The following is a 20,812-nucleotide window of genomic DNA, read 5'->3' as shown; positions in this document are numbered from 1 at the left end:
GGGGAGCAGCTGGACCGACTCTTCCAGGCCGAGCTGCTTCTCCCGACCCTGGCAGGCCTGTTGCCCCTCTGCAGCTCAAACCTCCACTGCCACGGCCTCACTGTCTTCCCACCGCTTCCTTACCTGCCTGGCTCACCTATAAAGCAAACACTACTGATGACTCCCTCAGCTGGGGCCCACCCTGGGTCTAGCACCCCCAGCACCCCTTTATTAAAGGGTCAGGGACCCCTCTAAGGCCCTCCTGGCTCCTTGCTGCCTGTCTTGCAGCCTGCGCCCCAGCACCCCTGTGGTCCTCATAGCTGTGTCGTAGCAGGCAGGGCTGTCCTGTGTGCTCCCCACCTGGCCTCCTCTGTCCTGTGGGTGGTGGGTGGGACTGCAGTGGCCCAGGCTGGGTGACCTGCTGGCGTTAGAGGAAGTCTGCAGCCGGTTTCCCTTCCTTGTTTCCCTCTGGCCAGGAGCCTGTAGCACCCCTCCCCCATGCCTGCCCTTCCTCATCTCTACCCCACAGCCACCTGTCCCAGGGCCCACCCAGCTGGGCTGCTTCAGCCTCCCTTTGCCTGCCTGAGACTCCCCTCCTGCTTCTCTGAATACTCCTCTCTGGGATCCTGCCAAGACTCTCTCTCTTCCAGTCACACAGTCTTCCTGGACAACCTCGTCGACTGCATGTCATTGACCACCTCTGTGTTCTGATTCCCTGTCTCCAGCCAGGGCCTGAATAACCTCCAGTGCCCATCTGTGTCCTTCACACCTCTTGCCCTTTACCCCATTGACCATTCTCCTCCATCTAGAAGCCAGAGAGCGCTTTCCCAAGTGCAAATGCCTGCCTAACTCTCCCCCCCCCCCCACGGAGTTTCCCCTCACTGTGAATTTCAGTCCCAGGTTTGTAAGTGTGGCCTTGGCACGATCCCACCCCTTTGGACGTCCTAACCTGTTCTAGCCACCCCACCCCCACCCCAAGTGCATGTGTGGGCTGATCTTCCCTTCCCACCTCACCAGGCTGGGGGACCTGGCTTTGATTTCACTCCCTTGATGCTAACGAGCTGGCTTTTGCTGCCCTGTAGGAGCTGGCAGCAGGAAGGACTGTGACTTGCAGCCCAACGAGTGGCATGCTTGTGCCGGTTCCCTGGCCTCCCAAATTCCAGAGGGACATGCATGGTGGACCCAGACGGATGCTTGCACACGAAGGAGGTTGCATGACGAGAGAGGAACCATGAGCTTGAGGAGCACACCATTTTATAGCCAGCAGTGAGCAAGCCTGCTCAATGACCCTGACTGAGGGAGACATGACCTCATCCGTCAGGCTGCAGACACCACCCTAAGAAATGGGCCAAGGAAAGGGCAGCTGGGGCTCTGCATTCTCGGTGTCCTCTGAGAGCTGGGAGATCGACAGCCTTCCCACTCAGGCCACACCTCTGCCGACCTTGGAAAAGGCCCCTCAGGTTCTACCCTGGGGACCTTCCCCTCCCTGGACCCCTGTTCCTCCCTCCCCAGTGCTCCCATGCTGTGCTGCCTTGGGCCAGTCTTCACCTCTCACTTTCACAGCCCCTTGGCTTCACCCTTTGTCTGAGCTGTTCCTTGTGAAGGGTAACAGTGCGCGAGCACCAAATTCACCACGTGGCTATATCCATTATTTTGAGCTGTAGGTCCTCTAGAAGTAGCAAATACGGGGGGAAGCATTCTCTGACCTCTCCCTATCTGCCTCAAGACAGAGCCTCTAAAAGGAGCTTGGTTGTCACAGATCTTTACCCCAGGAGCTTCAAGAGCCAGGGAGCATTGACATTTGTCATAAGAGAAGGAACTGGAAGTCCCCACCACACCCAGACACACTTGGTCACAAACCAACATACCTCCCATCTGTTCTTCTAAGGACCTGTTCAGCTTTCCTACAAATCATTTACTCTCTCAGAAGAACAACCCCCACCCTTTCCTTAGGAAGCGGGTATTTAACTCTGAATTCTAAGCCACTCTGAGGAGGCACTCGTTTTTCTCTGCCTACCTCCCATGTATATATGACACATATGTGTTAATAACCTTTTTGTGTTTCGTTTGGCAATCTGTCTGTTATGACAACAGCCTCAGTCTAGAACTCAGAACGGTAGAGGGAAAATTATTTTACTTCTCCGACAGTTTCTGGTGACCCAGATGGGATCTCTGAGACACCTTACAGATGGGATTCTGGGAACACCAGCAAAAACCAGTGAAGGATAAGAATTATTTGTCCTCCCCACACTTGCTTGTACTTCCTTGTCACCCTCGGTTTCTCTTCCAGTTGAGATGGTAACTGCCTACCTACTGTAGCTTGATTTCTGTTGGGTGGAGGGGAGGGGTGCTGGGTGGGCTTCCAGGTAAGAGAAGCCGTGGGGATGGTGGGGACAGCCTGGCAGTGATGGGCACAGACACACAGACACACAAGGTAGGTGAGGACTGGAGACTTGGTTTGAATAAAGCTCTGTGGGAGAGACACGGCAAAGGGAAATGAGGATACGATTATGCCTTGAAGGCCAGGCTAGGATGTTCCCACTTTATGCTACAGGCTGAGGGGTGCTTTGGGAATAAGCACAGCAAACCTTTACACAGAATAGCAGACGTGCTAGGCAGCGAGCTAGGTCCTCTGTGCACATGAACTCATGTAACCCAGTGACCCAGAAGCACCTGTGACACACGTGAGGACACTGAGGGGAGGAGAGGTGATGAAACTTGCTCAAGGCCACAAAGCTCATAAGTAGCAGAGTCAGGATTTCATTTAGCCTTTAGGTTTCCTGGTCTGTGCCACGTATCCTCGGGGGAGGGGTGGCGGGAGGCAGGGTGGCATCTCTTCCCAGGGGGTGACCATTGATTCTTGCGCTTTGTGTCTACTGTGCAGCTACACACACAGTCCATAAACAGATAGCATATCTGTTTATGAAAATAAAAATAAATAAAAAAATATTTCTCATGAAATAAACATTTCATGAGAGGTGCTTAAGAATACACTGTGTAAAGAGACCTCCGCGGAGGACGATCATGGAAACAGGTTGAGAAACTGTTATCTCTGCTCTTAATCAGACCACAGAGCTGTGTCTTGTGCTTAAAACCTGGGGTCATGGAGTAACTGGACAAAAGCGACATCTTCAGAAAAACACACCAGTGGTTGAGTGGACGTGAGGGGAAGCTGCTGGAGTAGAAGGGAAGGAGCAGGGGCATGTCAGGTGCTCCTTAGTGCTGGGCACTGGACTGCGTTCATGGCCTATGAGGTCTCCTTTTCATCTTCATTTTCATGTTTTCAGAGGAGGAGATGAGGAGACAGGAGCAGTGGGTCCTCGGCCACCAGCGGGAAAAGGGCCGGGGCCGGACTGGAACTTCCTGATTCTGAATGCAAGCAGGGAGAGAGGGCCATGGAGGGGGTGGACAACAGGGGAGGGTGATTTGGCTAATGGAGAGTGCACAGAATCAGTGAAAGATCGGGCTGATTTAGGAACAACGAGCAGCCAGGGATCATTTTGTAGCCAAGAAGTCCGTATCATGATACAAGAAGGTTTCAGAAGCGGGAGGAGGTTCCTAGTTCTTCTTCCCCCCAACCAGATGTAGAAAATTGGGAAGGTAGAGAGAAGTAAAGCTAAACCAAAGAAATGCTATTTACTTGTTCCCTCTGCCTTAATGTTTACATTTTAACACCACTGGTTGCAATTTCTTAGGCTTGTTTCATAATTTCTGCTTAACAGGGACAAAAACATTCCTCTTTGGTGCAAAGGTAACGACCTAGCCAAGAGCTCCAGGAGCATTTTGGATAAAATATTTTTAGACTTCATTAAATTATTTTCTCGGAAATATTAAAAAATTCCACTCTGCTCCCTCCAAACATGGTGTGTGTTCCCAATCATGTAAGAACTTATTAATGGAGAATAATGGAAAATGAACAAATGAACTGCCAACTTGAGTTATAAAAATATTTCCATTTTAACACTTTGAACTACATAAGGAACTCACATTAATTCCTAGATGTCTTTATATTGCTTTCTGATGTTCTGGAGGGTCTGCTTTAGGGGAAAAAATACAATAGCTGTCTTTCACAGGCAATGCTCTTAAACGGTTTTTTCATTGCTGCTGTCGGGATGGTCTAGGGCTCAATATCCAGGGGCAATAAAGTAGAGCTCCTGGATCCCCATCATTGACCACCTATTGAAAATAAGCTGTTGGGATGCCTGGGTGGCTCAGTCGGTTAGGCGTTCGTCTGCCTTCCACGCAGGTCATGATCCTGGGGTCCAGGGATTCCACTCAGTGGGGAGCCTGCTTCTCCCTCTCCCTCTGCCTGCTGCTCCCTTTGCTTGCTCTCTCTCTCCCTCTCCATGTCAAATAAATAAATAAAATCTTTAAAAAAAAAAAAAGCTGCGAGGTCAGCCAGTTGCCTGTGTATATGCTCGTCTACAGGGTAAGCTTGTAGGTGGCTTCAGTGATTCTAGTAGTGGCGGATGAACTCATATATCCAGGAGGATCTTCTTTATTTCATCTTCTTTATTTCAAGCACTGTCATTCAAAACATAACAAAAACTTCATAGTGAAGTACAAAGGCAGAGGGGCAAATCCAGTGGTAGCCTTGCACTAGTCTGCATCAGGTCCCCTTGACCCTAAGAAACTGATGGCAGGGTGTTATGGGGTCATGGTGTGCTGTGGGGGCTGGAGTGGGTACTGTTTAATGTCAGACTGTAATTGGACCACAAAACAGAAGGTGGGGTTTGGCGTCCGGCGCACCCAGATTAGCTCCTGATGAACTTCCTCGGTCAGATGGACTTCCACCAAGATTTTGGGCACCTCAGATATGCTTTTTAATCCTTTAGGACCAGTAACGTCACCTGAAGTGACTGACACTTGCATCAAAGGTACATTATAAGGTACAAAGATAGCAAAGACTGTGAAAGAAATATTTGACCATCCAGTTTCATCACAGGCAGAGCATCTGAAATTAACAGCCATTCGGCAGCACCTGTCATTGCAAACTGGGACAGTGTGAAGTCGTAGCTGTGATCGTAGGTGAATACAGGCAAGCCAGATTGCAGGATTTCTGCACAACAATCATCTTGTTACAGTGAGATGCTTTCTTCTTAGGGACTTTTGTAGGCTTTTATTCTTTTATAGCAAAAAAAAAAAAATCTTGTTATAATAGATCGATCTCTATTTTACTCAGAACCACCTTTGACTCTCAGTTCCGTAACAGAATATCAATATTTATTTCTGCTTCAACCAGCTGCCCAAAGAATCAGTTCTGAGTAAATCCCAGTTACATTTCAATCCACCTTCGCACGTAATGAAGACTTGGGCTTGCGTGTGCTCATAGAGGACATTTATTGTACTCTTGGCTATCCTGTAGGGATGTTGATAGGTCCCAAATGACAGCTGGCAAGAAGGGCACACTTGGTGTCCAGGGAGCGATGGTGAGTCACTTTACTCAGTTGGTACGCTTCTTGGTAATGGAATCTGCAGTAACACTTCAGCTTAAACCAAGCCACATGCTGACACCAGGCTTCCTTCAAAGGCTTCAACATTCTACTTGGTGACTACACCTCAAACTGTTTCCGAACAGTGAGCATTTTCACTTCTGACAAATTCAGAATATTCTCAAATCTGAACTGGCCCCAAGGAGGCATATCTTTAAACACTTTGAGGGGATTAAACAGAAAAGTCACTTAAAATCCCCTTTTCAAAAGTGTTTTTGGGGTGCCTGGGTGGCTCCATTGGTTAAGCATCTGTCTTTGGCTCAGGTCATGATCCCTGCGTCCTGGGACTGAGTCCTGCATCGGGCTCCCTTCTCAGTGAGGATCCTGCTTCTCCCTCTGCCGACTGCTCCCCTGCTTGTGCCCTCTCTGTCTCTGACAAATAAATAAATAAGAAATATTTCAAAAAAGTATTTTTGATCAATGACCAAGATTTTGTAAACCTACGATGTCAAGTCAATTTAGCCTGCTTGCAAAAGACGCTGAGGAAGCCAGTACATGTCCAGCAGCTTAAGTGTACATCTGGGTTCTGTAAAGGAGCCAGCACTGGCTGAAATCGTACATCCAGCAGGATAACTATAAATCCTGGATTATGACATTTCTCCGTATGGAGCATTTAAGATGCAGATTCGCAACATTTCTTTTATATTCCAAACCTCGTGTGTGTGTGTGTGTGTGTGTGTGTGAGGATTAGTGTGCTTTTTAAAAGTAAATTAAATCCATTTGTGATTCATCTGTGAAAATGTGTCTGTCTGAGAAAGATACATACTTGTATGATCTCACTTACGTGTGGAATCTAAAAATATCAAATTCAGAGAAACAGAGTGCAGAACAGTGTTTACCAGGGGTGAGGGGTGAGGGAAATGGGGTGATGTGGCTCAGAGGGTACAAACTTTCAGTTGTAAGATGAATAAGTTCATCCACAGCATGGTGACCATAGTTAACAAGACCGGGTCATATGCTTGAAAGTTGCTTCTTAATGTTCCATCGTAACAACAACAAAATGGTAATTACCTAACCTTACTGTGGTAAGTATTTTGCAATAGATGTGTGTATCACATCATCACATTGTACACCTTAGATTTATACCATGTTGCATGTCAATATCTCCATGAAGCCAGAAAAAATACTGGAATTTTTTTTATTTTTTAAAGAATTTATTTATTTATTTGAGAGAGTGAGAGAGAGCATGCGTGAGAGAGCATAAGCATGGGGAGCGGCAGAGGGAAAGGGAGAAGCAAGCTCCCCGCTAAGCAGGGAGCCCGATGTGGGGCTCCATCCCAGGACCCTGAGATCATGACTTGAGCCAAAGGCAGACGCTTAACCAACTGAGCCACCCAGGTGCCCCTGGAATTTTTTTAAAAAAGAAAATGTTGGGGCACCTGGGTGGCTCAGTTGGCTGGGCATCTGCCTTCGGCTCGAGTCATGATCTAAGTCTAGGGATTGAGCCCCGCGTCAAACTCTCTGCTCAACGGGGAGTCTGTTTCTCCCTCTGCCCCTCACCCTGCTAGTGCTAACTCTCTCTCACTTTCTCTCTCAAATGAATAAATAAAATCTTTTAAAAAAAAATGTGCGTTGTTCCTCTCTAGGAGTCTCCTTTGCACTGAATTATTTCTCAGTTTCAGTAGGTGGAGGCAGAAGTCCTAAAAGATCATTGTAAACTAAAACAGAAGTGCCCTTTTATTCCCAATCAGGTAATCATTTGCATGTTAACTGTTCAGCAGTCATTGGTAAGCCCTATGTTCTGCATTACGCTTTTGTTCACAGGCTGTCTGTCATCTGCCTGACTCTGCTCGCTCATTCACTCGTCAGGTATTTATTGAGCCGTAGCTGGTACTCAGGGCTGGTTGCTTGCAACACAGAGATGAATGGGGCAGCTTTCCACTCTCCGAGCCTGCAAAAGAGACAGCTCAGGGAATGTAACAGGCAGGGGTCAGGATATAAGAGTGCTCTGTCTTGCCTCTGCCCAGCCAGCTCTGTTGCTCCCTTCCCGGCAGCCCCACCTCCCGGCAGCACTCCCCAGGGTCACGAGCATCCGGCTGCGCTGCCCATCAGCAGACATAGTCCAGCGTCGGGGACAACTTTGGTCTGCAGGACTCTTCCCAGTTCACTGGCTTTATTCGAAGCTCCTGGCTTTGTGGACCAAAACATCTGTTGCAGCTGAGTTTCCTGGGAAGGAGTGGTATGTACAGGTGACACTGGGAGCCTTTGGATTACGATTTTATGTAGAAACTGCAGACCTACGGTTAACTGGAGTCACGTGGTGCTGGTTCAAAGGCTGACCCTGCCACTCTCAAGCTGTGTGGCCTCGGTCAAGTTATTTCTCTGAGCCTGACTTGTCCTACCGGGAAAGTCAAGATAATGAAACCCACGTGGAGGGTGGGGTGAGGATTAGCAACCACACAGGTTGAGTAACTCGCACGGTGTGTGGCACATGGTGGGAGATTATCAATGATTATTGAATGCAAGGAGGTCCCTAATGGGGTCATGGGTCCTAGAAATCTGCATGCTGGGGACATGCAGAGCAAGGAATAATCTCTTCCCAAGAGGTCTTGGTGGATGCATGCACCCCATGGGGACATGCCAGCAGATGGACCGAACTGTACAGAGGGTCAAGAGGATTAAAAGCCTCACACAGGCGAAGCCGTTCAATGTGTCCCCTTCTCCTTGGGTCTCCAGGGCTTTGTTGATGCATAGCTGTCTGTCCCCTTAGAAGTCCTGTCCATCCCATAATGCTCTCTTGGCAAGGATTTCTGAGTGACAGTGACTCTTCTAAGTTTCAGACAGTCTTCTCCCGGTCCTCCCCCAAATGACCCTTGTACTGTGTTTAGAGAAAATTAAAATGCAAGTGTTAATGCACTGAATGTTTGCGTCCCTCCAGAATTCGTGTTAAAGCCCTAACGTCTAATGTGACTGTATTTGGAGAGATGATATTTAAACTGATAAGAACAGATACCACACTTGATCTTAGTCAAAAGGCCGAGAAGCGACGGAGAGATGATATTTAAGGAGGTAATTAAGGTTCAGTGAGATCATGAGTGTGGGGCCTGGATCCAATAGGAACAGTGTCCATACAAGAAGGGGAAGAGACACCAGGGATGTGCCTGTCAAGAACAGACCATGTGAGGGCACAGCACAAATGTGGTCATTGACACTGGAGAAACCAACCCCGCCAACACCTTGATCTTGGACTTCCAGCCTCCGGAAATGTAAGAAATAAATTCTGTTGATTAAACCACCCAGTCTGTGGTATTTTTTGGGGGGGGAAACCTAGTGAACAAATACCCCAAGTTTAATGCCAGTCAGAATGGAATTCCTTCTCAGTGTTTACAGACAGAAGCCTGTGAGCAACAGCAAGGGAGGACACACGCCGGAGGAACCAGGGAGAAGCTCCATAAGGGACACTTGGAAAGGACATCAAGGATCTGGGCCCTGCTGGATGAGGCTCAGGAGGGACTCAGGAGACAGGGTCAGTTCTGGGTCAGATGCTGGGAGGACACAGAGGCATTCAGTGACTAGCTATTTTATGAAATTTTGCCTGGGAGGAGGGGGATTGGAATTGGCCAAGAGTCTTCACTGGTAAAGAGGTGGCGTTTACTGATATTGGCCAGGGATGAGGGGTGTTTTGGTAATTTTGCAGTTCTGGGGTGGCCTTGTCTGAGCATCTTGATGTTCAAGGGGAACTTCATGGTCAGGCCACTGACAGGCAAGTTTTCCTGCTTTTTTCTTATATGAGGGAATCCCACGTGGTACAGCCCACAGAATGGGAACAATGCACAGGTCAGCCACAATGTGCATGTGCAGCTCAGGCTACGGTTTACAGAGTTTGCCCACAGCCTCCCGCCCCCTTTTAGGTGAGGAGGTTAGAGGACTAACCTGGCTTGTAGGTTGGTGGGTGGGCAGGGAGTCCCCTGAAGTCAGAAATTTCCCTACATGCAGTGTCTGGCTGTTTCTCTTGATCTTATGGAACACAGAACAGATGCCTTCCAGGCACGCTCAGGGTGGGTAACCACAGCTCCCTCCTGAAGCTTTCCTCCTGGCTCTGGGAGAGCAGCCAAGCCTGGCTGAACAGGGGAATGGCTGAGATTGCCGGTGGGCGGAGCCATGTTCTAAATGGAAGTCTTGGGGCTCCCCCTCGTGGTTGTCACATGAGCTGCGGGCCAAGCGGGGCGGTGGGGGGGTGCAGAGGGGTAGGGGGAAGACCCCATGAAAGGATTGGGGGTGGGTGCCGGAGTGGGGGGATTCATTTGCTCCTCAGCCTACTGACCTGTGAGCTGGGTGTTCTTAGCATGTTACCAAAATGAGAAGACAGAACTGAAATCAGAGTTAAATTGGGAAGAGAGTACTGAAGCTTGGGCTTTAAACCTCATCCAAGAAGGGAGCTCCTGGTCTAACACAGACTCCCCTTCCCAGTGGCGAATTTGTAATGGCTTTTTAGAAGCAGACCCCGGGGGAGGCTGTGGAACTCAAGAGTTGTTTCCTGGCTTTACAGAGGGCTTCCCCGGTTTACAAGGTGTTTCCATATTTGTCATTTCTCGTGGTCCTCAAAGGACCCTATAATGCAGGTTCATGAGATTCCCCTTTACAACCGATGGCGATTAATGATCACCATTTATTGATGTCTGGTCAAAGATGGGCAGGAATTGGGACCTGTGTTCTCGACACCCTGGATCATGTTCCTTCTACCACCTCACACTGGCTGTGGCATCCTCTTGCAGTATCTGCCGATAACAATACAGGTGAGAGCTTAGAACTCAAAAGATGACTTACAGTCAGTTCTTTGGGGAGAAAGAATAAGTTGGAAAGATGAATGAGAGCAGATCTGAGACTCCTGGGGAAGGGGACACTGCAACAGGGGATGGAGGTCGAGGCTGCTTTCTGGGCCTGGCTGCATGTCCCCAGAGAAAGGAATGCCCTATCATTGCACACAAGCTGCTGTTAAGTGCTGACTGCCTCCGTGAGTATGGATCTAGAGTAGCTCTGGCAGGTGACCAAAGCCTTTTCTGATGGGCCTGGGTCTCCTGGAAACAGTGGCTTCAACATCACAAGGTCTAGCACTGGCCAGTGTTAGTGATCAAGTACTTGAAGTTTGGCTAGTCTCGACTGAAATGTAAAATATTTACCAGATTTTTTGAAGACTTAGTATGAAAAAGAACACAATATTGTCATATATAATATATGTAATGTAATATAATGTATAATATATGTATCATATATATTACATTATAATATAATGTAGCATTATATTTTATATAATAATATCATGTAATATAATATGTAGAATATATTACATACAATATATATGCAATAATTTTGTGTTAGTTGCATGTTGAAATAGTATTTTGGAAGTATTTGGTTTAAAAAATATTTATTAAAATTAATTTTAGGCGTGCCTGGGTGGCTGGGTCATTGAGTGTCTGCCTTTGGCTCAGGTCATGATTCCAGGGTCCTGGGATTAAGCCCCACATCAGGCTCCCTGCTCAGCAGGAAGCCTCCTTCTCCCTCTCCCTCTCCCCCGCTTGTGTTCGCTCTCTCACTGTGTCTCTCTCTGCCAAATAAATAAATAAAATCCTAAAAAAAATTAATTTCAGCATTTTCTCTTTTTCAAAGTCACTACCAGAAAATTTTAAATGACCTATGCAGCTTGCATTATGTTACTATTGGATATCACTGATCTAGAGCTTTGGTCCTGGTGAATTTACTTATGTAAAAGCTGAAGTAAAATGAGGCCACTTATGTCTAGGAGTTTTAAAATGGAGCTAGGAGGCCATTGAGGAGATGAACCATGTATGCATCCTCTATGCACGTCCTCACCAGGTGAATTGGGCCAAGACAACTACTCCAAGGGCTCTGCATGAGCACCCGAGGCTTGTTACAGTGATGGACTTTTGCTTAGTGAGAGCCTTAGCAAAGAATTACGTTTAGTGAAGATCAGCTTTCTGCCACCAGCACCAGTCATAATTCTTGGTAAACAACATCTATAAGCATCCCGTTCTCCTCTGCATACCTGGGATATTTGTTCCCTACTGGGACACAATTTAGTTGCCTCCTAAACCTCTGTATCCTGAACTGCAATTCTTTGATCCCAAATCAATGCTTTTGCTTAATTATTGCTTCCTGTCAAATTGAGGTTGACCCTTAGTAAAAGCAAAATTCAACCAAGTAGATTTGAAGGTCCTATTGGCTTTCTTAAGTGATTTTTGAATGGGGCAGCAGCCTGTCCAGCAACCTGAGAGATGTTCTGAGGATTTGTACAAAGTGGAAGGTTTTTATAGGAAGGAGGGTGGGACAGAAGTTATTAGGAAAAGGAAAGAGAGGATTGTTCCAGGCAAAGTCACTTTAGTTTACGGATGAGGGGAGAGGGTCTTATCATGCAGATTATGTCATCTTCCTTCGGGGGATGGGAAGCCCAGGTGAAAGATTACCTCACTGGTGCCAACCGGAAAATTCTGGGCTGACCAGTTTAGACTCTCTTTCTCAAGGAGTTTGATACTGCAGTTAAGTTAGGTGTTAAGCCCCAGTCTGGTGACTTGCCTAGCCTAAATTCCCATCTTAGGCTCATGGTTTTCTTTTTTTTTAAATGATTTTTTTTAAAAGATTTATTGATTTAAGAGAGAGAGCCTGTGCTTATTGGGGTAGGGGGAGGGGCAAAGGACAAGGGAGAGAGAGAATCTCAAGCAGACTCCCTGGGGAGCATGGAGCCTGACACGGAACTCCATCCCATTACCCTGAGATCATGACCGGAGCTGAAATTAAGAGTCAGACATTCAGCAGACTGAGCCGCCCAGGTGCCCCAGGCCTGTGGTTTTCTTTTTAACACACTTGTGACATATTGGAGGCCCTGGAGATATCCTATAGTACAGCCCTGCTAGTCCCATTCTCTGCTGAAGTATTTAGGGGTGACTGCTGAGGTTGGGGGAGAGATGACCTTAAAGCCTTCTCTCTCTGCCCAGTGGGCAAACTGATGTGTTCCTGTAGCCGGGTGACAGGGGAGCAGGGAATAGGATGCTCTACTTGGCTGTCTCTCTAGATGGAAAGTTGGTTCTGCGTAGAGAACTCCCTGTTCCTCTAAGCTGTATTGGGTTTGCCACCCTGTTGATTGTTTCAGTCCATCATTTCCTCTTCAAAAGCAGAGCGTACTTTGTCACTACCCTCTTGTATATGGAATGTGTTTAATGTCTGTCTGCTCACTAAACGGGAGCATCATGGAGGCAGGGACTCTGTCTGCCCACTGCTGTAGTTGTACCAACACGATCAACTTTTGGCAAGGATTTGTCATGGACTCCTGGCACAATTAGGGGAGATGTGGTTCTTTTCCAGGCACCCACTCTGCGGTAGGCACTGTGTCACCTTGTCATCTCTTCCCGTAGCAGCCCCTACACAGAGCCACTGTCACAATTAAGTTATGGGGCGGAACACTAGGTTGGGAGAGAAAGCCACCTGCCCAAGGTCACTGTGGGGTGAGTGAATGAGCAGGACTAGAAGCCAGACCTGACAGGTTCCCACACCAGTGCTTTCCACTTCACCAGAGGTTGGCCCCTGGTTCCATTTTCCATCTCAGAGGAATTGTGATCATACCTTCAAACTCAGCTCTACTCTATTCTTTGGGAGAACCCATGCTTCCCAAGGTGGGCAGTATCCAAGCCCTGAAATCTCAGAGGTTTGTGCTTGTCTTGGTGACCCCACAAGCCAAGGGGAGAAGACCATGAGCTCCTGATGGCTGGTGGGTGCAGGCAATAGGTAGCAGAATTTGCTAATCCAAAAATATGTCTCTTTGGCATAAGGATTATTTTAAGTTGATTATTTTTAAAACACTGCAAACACTGGAGAACCTCTAAAAACCGGAGGGATGTTACTCTTTGCAAGAGAGACATTGACATTTATAAGGGAAGTCTCAATTTGTAAGTGCATGTCCCTCACTCTACCACGAAGAAGGGATTGACTCTAAATCTCTAGAACTCTTCTCAGTGTAGAAGCAGGGACCTAAATCTCTATAATGCCTTTACCCATGTTCACTGTCCTTTTCCTGGTAAGTTCCTCAAACGGAACCCCCACCCTCAACATCTTCTTTTGTCCTTAGCTGATGATGGTGTTTAAGGGATGGTTTCTGCCATTTTGGGGAGTTATTCAGTTTTCCTGGGTCTCTCCCATGTATACAGGAGGAATACATGTTATTAAACTTTTGTTTGTTTCTCTCCTGCTAATCTGTCTCATATCAATTTAATTTTTGGATCAGCCAAAGAACCTAGAAGGGATGAAGGAAAAAAAAAAGGGATGAAGGGATGAAGAAAAAAAAAATTTTTTTTTCCCTACACAGGCAACGAACTGATGGTGATGTGATTTGAAGTTTGGGTTGGAGAGTGAAAAGTCAAGAAAGAATTCTCGACACTCTTCTGGTGCAAAAGGGTGTTTCTGTTATAGCACAGGCACAGGACCTGTGGGAAGAAGAGCTGCATCTGCGATTGTGGAGAGTGACTGATTATATACTTTTAAGGTTGTGGAGGGAGGGAAGGTAGAGATAATGTAAGTTTCTAAGGAATTTCTGTATGCTGAAAGCAGGGTCTACAGGACCTTGGATGTCTGGCTATTGTCAAGATAAGGTTGCTTTTAATCTGTAGCAAAACATCAACAGTAAGGCAGCCATGAGTTCCTTGAGGAATGTCACGTTCTGCATGTCTCAAGTATTTATCAGTGGGCTGCAGTTTGTGAGGAGATTAAATTTAAGCTGCGTTTTTCTTGTCTTTGTTCTCATCATTTTCCCCCCTGAGCAGTTTTGACCTCTAAATCTTTCAAGTTGCTGACAGTGGAAGGTCTTATCTTCTGTAACTTGTTCCTGCAAAATAGGGGTATAGAGATGTCCCTACCTATGGTTCAACATTGGTCAGTTGGGGAACTTATATATAGGAGTTACCAAAGGAGGCAGCCAAATCCAACATAGACAACATACACTAACCTCCTTGGGTAGGAAGGACCATCTGTTGGCTTGACATTATGGTGGTGAAGGAGTCTTGGCACCAGGCAGAGAGACACCAGAAGAGACAACAAAATAAGGTTAACATTATTATGAGAAAAAGAAGCCCAATAAAAAAGACTTTTGATAGTTGACCAAAATTCTCCTCCAGTCCTTATCACTTGAAGAGAAGTTTGAGGTCTTCCACAGGTTCTCAAGGAAAAGAAGGTGCGTTAGCTGGCACACAGGTTTCTGTGAGGAACGTTTGGGTTTAATTCTTGATATATGAGCTCATGAGAAGTGTCCTAATTTTATGACTGTGGGAGTACATAATATGACCCAGTAGGGACCCTTCCGTTTTGGAGTTAAATCCCCTGTTTTATTAGACTTCTAATCCTTTAAAAAAAACCATGTCTCCTGAGTTTATGTGGGGTGGGTTGCTAGTAACTGTCAGATCAGGTTCATGGAGGATGTGGTCTTGTGACAGAATTTTTTTCTCCATTGGTGTCCACAGTTCTCAGTCACACCACTTTGAAGAATGAGGAGGAAGACCAGACAGAGTGGTGGGCAGCAAAGCAAGGTTCACTGAGAGACAGTGAAGTGAGTGTATAAAGCTGCTGATGAGGAAAGGAATCTGAGAGGGTTGCCACCAGAGTTCCTAAGTCTAGGGCTTTTATGGGCTCTCTGGTGTGGGCTGTTTTAATTTGATTAACCCTCCCAGCCCCTGTCATCCAATCATATTTTTGTCACCTATCATATGGGAAAGGATGGAGGGCTCCTTCCAGGGAAGTGTAAAATCCTTTTAAGGGTGGTTTCCTCTTGTGTGTGTGTGTGGCGGGGGGGGGGGGGGGGGGGGTTGTCCCTGCCTGCCTGAGTTCCAACTATCCTTCTTCAGTCTGAGTATTTGTTAGCTAGATATTTGAGGAAACCAGAAGAATTCAGAATCTAGTCTAGTTTATGATAAATAGTATTAAACTCGACTATCTAAAAAAGCTATGTTATTGAAATACTTTTTCTCTATAATCACCCTCATTTTTACCAAAGATAGGTAGATAAATCAAGACTAAATCATTTGAGGGATGCCTGGGTGGCTCAGTCAGTTAAGTGGCTGCTTTTGGCCTGGGTTGCGATCCTGGGGTCCTAAGATCGAGTCCTGCATCGGGCTCCTTGCTCAGTGGGGGACCTGCTTCTCCCTCTGCCTGCTCTTTCTGTAGCTGCCCCTGCTTGTGTGCACTCTCTCTGACAAATAAATAAATAAAATCTTAGAAAAGAAAAAAGGAGGGGAAAGAAGTCCAATTTTAACAAGCTTGGCCTAAGGATTTACAACACCAAGAATAGTGATTGGTCATATAAATCTTTTATAATCTGCTTTGTTGGAACTTTTATGGGGAATATTGACTGAACTTTTAGTAGTTTCTCTAAGCCAGAAGACAACCCAAGTGCTTGCCATCAGACATGCCTGCAATATCTATAGATTTGGGTGAATTCCTCTTCTCAAGGTCCCCCAAATATCTGGAGGTTCCTGCACTTTCCTTACTTACCAGGTTAGGCTGTTGGGAATTTTGTAAGCAAGGTATCAGGCCAACATTTCTAAGGGGCTATATTGGCTTCATGCTTCATAAAGTCAACCTGAATTCCTTAAAGCTGTATAGTCATATCTGAGCCCATGCATGTCTCTCAAATATGGCATTCTAATCAAAAGACTTGGTAAAATACAATGGTGTCCTGTTACAAGAAGAATGGATTCTTACTGAACTATGCAAATGATTGTAATTGCCATGGAAAAAAGAATATTCATTGAGAGTTTTTGAATTTCAGGTAGAGAGAAAAGTTAAGTGATTCCAATTGTTCAGTAAGAAATATTTTATCATATTTGTGTAAGTCATGGATATTTTAAGAGAAAGTTTTCTTAATCCGGAAGAGAAAACATTAGAGAATCAGCAATGTTTCAAACAGGAGTCACAAAAACTACAATCATCCTCCTCAGTTCACTTACTCCCATGTTACTAATTCTCGTTCAGTTTGAATGAAGCTTTTTAGCTAGTTTTGGACATTCTTATCAAGTTTAGTTTTATGATATTAAGGATATCAAATAACTATATTTATCAAAAGCCCTTTTTATGAATCTCCTTGCAGATGCAACATGTTTCACAAGAAAATAAGAATAATAACTATAAATGACAAAAGACTCAAAAACAGATATAGTTAAAGATCTGATGAGACTTTATTATAATATAACTGACAAGGAAATCTGTTTATTTCTGTGACACCTAGCATTTCAATAATCAGAATATCAAGTGATGGCCTTATACCAGAACATAACATATGAAATGAACAAACAAATTAGTCAAAGAGACTTCATTTACAATTTAAATCTCAGAACAGTTAAAAAACCTCCTAAAGTTATAAAGCACTTGCCTAGATAGTATTATAGGTCATGACAGAACTTAAAAGTTCATTATTTATTTAACCAAGGTGGCAATGAGAGATTCCAAAGGCAAATATGTAGGGTTATACAGTCGTTAGCAAAACTTAGCTCCTTTAATATTGAGAAGTTTTCTTTTTTTAATATTGAAAAGTTTTAACTTTCATCAAAGACCTGATAAAGACAAAACAAAAAATCGGTTTTCCAGGCAGAAAACTTTGTTTACATTTTCTTATCAAGAACAGACCAAGAATCCAAGAAAACTTTGTTTGTTTTTGAGAGAAAAGCAGAATTTCAGTCTTATACTGGTGTACTTCTAAAATCCATTTGTTTCAAATAAATAAATAAATAAATAAATAAATAAATTTCTTAGTCCATCCTGACCACATATAAGATTCCTTTCCAAAGATTTCCCTTCATAAACCTCCTATAACCTTTTCTATTCAGAGTTGCTTCCCTTATTTCCATTGTTTTAATTACACTTAGCAGAATTTTAACTCTTAGAAACCTGAGTCTCCAGGGGAAACTAAGCAGTAACCAATTAAGGCGGTTACACCAGAATTCTTTAGATGGCAAATTTGTGAATACATTTCATAATTTTAAAGATCTGTTTCTCCATAGTGCAACCTTTTAATAAAGCACAAAACAAGTTTAACAATAGGCCCAAGCATCCTCAGCTTCTCTGCAATAAGAAGTTAAAAGCATGAACCTATGTTTAATAATCAACACTTTAGTATTTTGTTTCTTTTGGAAAAAACCTAAGTGTCCAATGAATTCAATCCAATTTATCGTTTCAAATTATTCAAATCCAATTTAAGGTTTCAGGTTACCAAAGACTTTGAAAGCTGTCTTAACAATTACCCATGAAAACTTACAAAATGAGCCATCATTTTAAGTCATCTTTTTGCTGACAAATTGCAAAAGAGATCATGAGCTTATTTGACCTTCAACAAACGTTGGTAGAATAGAAGTTTTATATTTAATGCTGACAACTCTAAAGACATGCACCATCTTAATTAAACCAACAGACTTAAATTAGTTTAAAGAGTGAATATATCCCACCTGGGTCCACCTATATGTCAATCAATTTGTTCTCCATTGACAATTTTTACCTGGGGCACTGGCGGAAAAATCTGAAGTGGGTGGTTTAAGTCCAAAGAGGTGCTCTTGCTCCTTGACAGCGAGGTAGGAGGAGCAGGAGCCAGTGGTGCCAGAGACACTCAGAATGGTAGGAGCCAGTTACACAGGTTGCACCCAGGGTGTTGCAGAAACAGGAGGAGGGGCAGGGGAAAGCAGAAGAGGTGAGGCACTGCCAGCAAGTTTGGAGGTGATAAAAGCTCAGAGGACAGAGAAAGAGGATTCCTGGTCTTAAAGCTCATCAGCTTGGACATATGAAAGGATAGGTTTTCCTTCTACCAACAGGTGGAAATAGTCCATGTTGGGTTGGAGAATTCAGGGAACTTCTGCAAAACAAAAGGAGTTTGAGCAGCTGCTTATATTCTTTAAAGTTCCCATCCCAAGGTAGACTAACCACAGTTGGCTCCAGTCATCACAGCCATTAACCTGGGAAATGAATGAGGAAGAAGACCATAGGTACAGTTACCGTAATCTGGATTTATTAGGAGGAACAGTGAGAGAGAGAGTCAGTGTTCCCTTTGTCAGGGATTCCTCCAGCAACCTGGATTTCTTTGAAAGAAACCTGTTTAGACAGTCACCATCCAGTATATTAAGAGGGACTTTTCTAGCCTGGTTAGTGGCTAAACACATTCTGCAAAAGGCCCTTAAACCAGGGTCCCGATTTAGGGCCAGGAAGTCCTGAACTTTGGGTATCTCGGTTTATTCACACTGTTTCCTGCAGAAGAGATCTGATGGATGGATCGTACTGAAGCTTAATGTCCCATTAATGGGTGATTTTTCCTTGTGTCACAAGAAGTACTGATGTCATGCTGTGTTAGAGAAGACCAGTCCTTTCTTAAATCTTGCAATCTGAATTACTTCCAGTGGGTTAAAAGTCCTTGGGAACTGAAAAAGTAATACAGAAGTTTCATTACCAATAAAATTCCCGCCAACTCCTAGGGGGCATTCCACAGCAGTATATGTCAGAGGTTCCTTGTGCCAAAGTGACCAATGGCATCCCTCTAAGTAGCTGCTTAACATCACCTTGCCTTATAGGAAGGAAACTGGCATTCCCTCACTTCTGCATTGCATCCTAGGCTACAAATGGGTGCTGGTGAATGGACTGAAATGTTGCGCCATGCCATGAAGAACCCACTGTTTCTAATCCATGGAAAATGCTAAAAAAAGTTTACAAGGCTTGGTGCCTGGGTGGCTCAGTGGGTTAAAACCTCTGCCTTCAGTTCAGGTCATGATCCCAGGGTCCTGGGATCGAGCCCTGAATTGGGCTCTCTGCTCAGCAGGGAGCCTGCTTCCCCCCCACCTCTCTGCCTGCCTCTCTGCCTTCTTTTGATCTCTGTCTGTCAAATAAATAAATAAAATCTTTTAAAAAAAGAAAAAGAAAAAAAAGTTTTACAAGGGGGAATTACCCAATTTTGTAATTTTTAAAAAAGATTTTATTTATTTATTTGACACAGAAAGAGAGATCACAAGTAGGCAGAGAGGCAGACAGAGAGAGAGGGGAAAGCAGGCTCCCCACTGAGCAGAGAGCCTGATGCGGGGCTCGATCTCAGGACCCTGAGATCATGACCTGAGCCGAAGGCAGAGGCTTAACCCACTGAGCCACCCAGGTGCCCCCCAATTTTGTAATTTAAGTACATAGTAGTACTTGACATTGATGGAAAATAGTAAAGGCAGAAATCTTTAGTAAAAACAGGAATCCACCATGATCTAAGTGACATTCCCACACATATAGTCCTTATAGCCAACTTCCCTAGGAAATGGTCCCTGGTTGGATTCTATTTCAGTTGGGTACTGGTTTTGGGCCTCTCCAGGTGGAGGTCTCATGGCCAGAATCAGCTAGACTAGAGATGTAAAGGGGATCACCTTAGACCAATGAGGAGGAAATCTCACACGGAAGTCTTAAGATTGGCAGCCATCCTAGTGACTTAGGTGGCTGTCCCATACCCAAGAAAGACAACTTTGTATGAGAATAGGAATAAAGAGAGTCCTCAAGTTTCTGGGTCAATTACTATTCTGGCTAGGGCACTAACATCCAGCCAAAAGGCAATCTTTTTCCTTGCCATAGAGTAGCCATGGGGTAGAGCATTGCAGCCTGAGCAATGGACATGAAAGTGTTCCAATAAGACCATACTCTTGAAAAGTCCCTGAAATGGAAGTAAAGGAAAAGAAGAGAATGTACTCACCAAGTTTGCATGGGGTTTGGAGTCCAGATGAGAAGACTCAGGCCCCACGTTTGGTAATAAAATGATATGATTTGAAGTTTGGGTCTGAGAGCAAATGGTCAAGAAAGAATTCTTGAGACATTTTTGGTCCAAAAAGGTGTTTTTATTTAGCACAAGGACAGGACCCATGGGCAGAAAGAGCTGCACCTGGGATTGTGAGGAATGACTGACTATATACTTCTAAGTTTGTGGAGGGAGGGGAGGTGAGGTAGAGATAACGTAAGTTTCTAAGGAATTTCTGTATGCTGAAAGCAGGGTCTACAGGACCTTGGAGGTCTGGCTATTGTCAAGATAAGGTTGCTTTTAATCTGTAGCAAAATGTCAACATTAAGGCAGCCGTGAGTTCCTTAAGGATTGTCATGTTCTGCATGTCTCACGGTGGGCTGCAGTTTGTAAGGAGATTAAATTTAAGCTGCTTTTTTCTCACCTTTGATCTCCTCATCAATGGAGTTTAGGGCAGGCCACCAGAGTATGCCACTTTCATGTATTGGTTATTTTGAAGTAAAATTACTTGAGAAATAGCCAGAGCAAGAAGGACATTCTTGGTCCCCCTGAAGGTAGGAAATGCATTTAGCATGTGAAAGGCACTCTCCCTGCACCAAGAAGTAGA

This window comes from Martes martes, assembly GCF_963455335.1.
Source record: "Martes martes genome assembly, chromosome: 1".
NCBI lineage: Eukaryota > Metazoa > Chordata > Mammalia > Carnivora > Mustelidae > Martes > Martes martes.
This window is presented reverse-complemented; position numbering follows the sequence as displayed.